Source organism: Garra rufa, chromosome 2 (genome assembly GCF_049309525.1).
Source record: "Garra rufa chromosome 2, GarRuf1.0, whole genome shotgun sequence".
Lineage (NCBI taxonomy): Eukaryota > Metazoa > Chordata > Actinopteri > Cypriniformes > Cyprinidae > Garra > Garra rufa.
This window is the reverse complement of record NC_133362.1, coordinates 11,744,346-11,747,685: the sequence shown is the minus strand read 5'-3', so window position 1 is coordinate 11,747,685 and position 3,340 is coordinate 11,744,346.

Below are 3,340 nucleotides of genomic sequence, written 5' to 3'. Positions count from 1 at the left end.
CCATGTCCCTTTAGTGGCTAAAGGTGATTTTCAAAGTTTTTTTTAAACATTGATTTCTTATTTATTTGGTTCCACCGTGATTTTCAGTCATTTAAATTTAAACTTTTAAATTAACAAGTTATTTGTTATTTTATATTAGGCCTATATATAGCATAGTGTATTTTTATTCATTTTGTTAATAAATGTTTTGTTGTTGTCAGAGATGGGAATAGCTGCGTTATAAATAAAAAGCATTACTAATGGCATTACTTTTTTCAGTAACGAGTGATCGAACAAATTATTGTTTCCCCCGCTACGCTGTTAACGTTACTGGCAATAAAGTGGGGTGTTACAATAACTGAGCTCACTGAAGCGGTTTTCAGTGGAGTAGGCTCTCTCTCAGTAATAGGACCTGCAAAACTGTGCATTGCATCGCGTTGCATTCTTCTACTGAGGTAAATTCTGGCTTATTCCTCTCAGTGTGTCTTCTTCCAGAAACGAAAGTGGTGCCACTCATGGGCGATTACATTAGAGAAGAGTTTAGATGGTAAAAACTGGAGTTCGCATTGGTATTACATGGATTACTTTATCAGAGAACATTTGTTTTCGGTGTGACTTCGTTTAAAAGACATTAGAATAGACATTTCTAGCTTTCTATACATATATTTCTTATGTCTGTAAAGTAGGTATTCACTGAGATTCAGGTTGTTTTATTTACATGTCTGTGAAGAGAGGCGACAGAGACGGCAGAGAGTGCACTGTTTATTTTCTTTATTTTACAAAAGTACATTGTTTTGTTGTTATTTTGACTATACACAAAGATAAGTAGGGCCTTCGCAGTTTTGAATGATACCTTATTCTTATCTGTGGATTTTTTTATGTGCTTAAAGTGACCCCAATAACATGATATTTTTGGGCCTTGAAGGTGTCTCTCACAATGTACCACAGCAACATTAAAATAGTGTAGATTAGTGTACAATGTTTTATTCATTTATCATATTTAATATTTGGGGTATCCAAGTTATTTGAAATATTTGAACTTTTTTTAAGTAACACAATAGTTACTTTCCCTGGTAATTAGTTACTTTTTTGATACTGCAACTCAGTTACTAAGTTACTATTTGTGAGAAAGTAACTAGTAACTAATTACTTTTTAAAGTAACATGCCCAACACTGGTTGTTGTTCATTCAATCAATTGAGGCAGAATTCCCACTAATTGGAAAGTGAAAGTAAAATGCGTGCTTACATTCACAAGCTATTAAAAAGTGAGATGTTATTAAAATGAAAACCCTTCAATAGGTTGACTGTCCCAGCACTATGTTAAAAAAAAACAACTCAGCAAATGGAATAATGTAAAAAACCCAACAAGCTGGGTCAAAATAACCCAGAAATGGTTGTTTTTAACCCAGCATTTTTTAGAATTTAATGTGTTCTAATTGGACGTTAAGGTGTTTTGGACAGTTTCTAAGGTGCTCTGAGTGGTTACTAGAATGTTCTCGTTGCTGCAGTGTTTTGAATGGTTCCTAGGGTATTGGATATGGTTGCTAAGGTGTTTTGAATGGTTGCTAGAGTGTTCTAGGTCATTACTAATGAGTTCAACATGCTACTTTAGGCTTTAAAGTGTTTTTGACAGTTGCTAAGGTGCTCTGAATGGTTGCTAGGCTGTTCTGAATGACTGCCAGAGTGTTTCTGGATAGTTTCTAAGGTGTTGTAAGTTGTTGCTAGGGTGTTTTGGGGTGGTCCAAGTCAAACAAGGCCATTGATATTCTCATTTACATATGGCTTGGATTCCTCCTTCATTGTAAGTCTATTGGATTTCTTGCCTGTTTTATCAGTAATTACAAATCCAGTCACATTGAAAACTAATAACACACCTCTACTCAATAAAGCCAAACAATGTGAGCTTCATTCATGTCCACAGCACAATCAAAAAGATTGAGAGAGTGTAAGCATAAGTAATGGTAATAGTGATGACTGCCTTAGCAGACACTACTAAAAAGCTAATCGTTATTGAGGACAAAGCAAATAAAAGCAGCATTTGCATTCACTTTAATGTTTCACAACGGACACTTAACAGTCTATAAAGCCACTTTGTCACCAAGAACAACACAAGCTTGGTGTCAGCCTAATGAGATAATTGCCAGGCTAGAGCAGAGTGCTGTCCTTGACGGCGCTAAATGTGTTTTAGAAAGTGAATTTAGAAGGTATTGACCACTTACAAGGTTCTGAAGTTGAATTTGAACAGCGTAAATGAGCCTCCGCAGCCCTCGTTCATTAGCGTAATGTAAATGAGCGCTCCACAATGACAAGAGGAGGAGGCGGAGCCCGATGACATCATAAGGAGAAGGTCAAGTTTGCAAACAGCCCTTCAGAAGCTCGTCTGGATTAATTGGCCCTGCGAGGAAACATTAGAACAGTTCGAGAAGCTGTGGTGACTAAACACTCCCTGACCCGCGGTTAAGTGTGGGGAGATTCACGTCTGCGAAACTGTTATTACAAACAAAGCAATCTCTCGGGGCACAGTAAAGATATACTCATCAGAACAAAGGATTCATAATTGTTGCCCTTTGCCATGGAAATGGGTTTGAGATTATTGCAGCATGACAACAGTATCAGAGCTTTATGCACCGTTACTCGAAGACAGCACAAACAAATATATCATGCTATTATCCATACTACTCAACAATGGAAGGATGATGTGCTCTGTTTTCAGAACGTCAACCAATGTGTTTTCTTTTTGTTACAGTGCTAAAGCAAGACTGTACTGATATAAAAATAAACATACAAAAAAGTTTGAAATAAGAATGTCACATTGTGATTTCAAAAAAAGTCAAAAACAATTATTACAATTATCAGAAGTGACAGTAAAGACTTTAACTTTTCTAATATATTAATGTATCTCTAAACATATGATCTATTTCGTATAAACATCTGAACTTTCTATCTGTAAAATAATCCAAAAACTAATCTGTTAAATTAAACAAGATAAAAATACGATTTTTTTTAAAAAGATCAGCATATTGGAATGATTTCTAAAGGATCATGTGACTAAAGACTGAGGTAATGATTCTGAAAATCCAGCTTTGCTGTCACAATAATAATGATAAATAACAATAAATGACAATAGTAAATAATGATAAATTACATTTTAAATTAATTCAAATAGAAAACAGGTATTTTAAACTGTAAAAATATCACTATATTACTGTCTTTACTGTTTGCTTTTTGTTTTTTGATCAAATAAATGCAACCTTGATGAGCATAAAACACTGCCATTCAAAAGTTTGGGATCAGTACGATTTTGTATGTTTTATAAAGATGTTTTCATGCTCATCAAGTAAAAGTAATAAAGTAAAATAC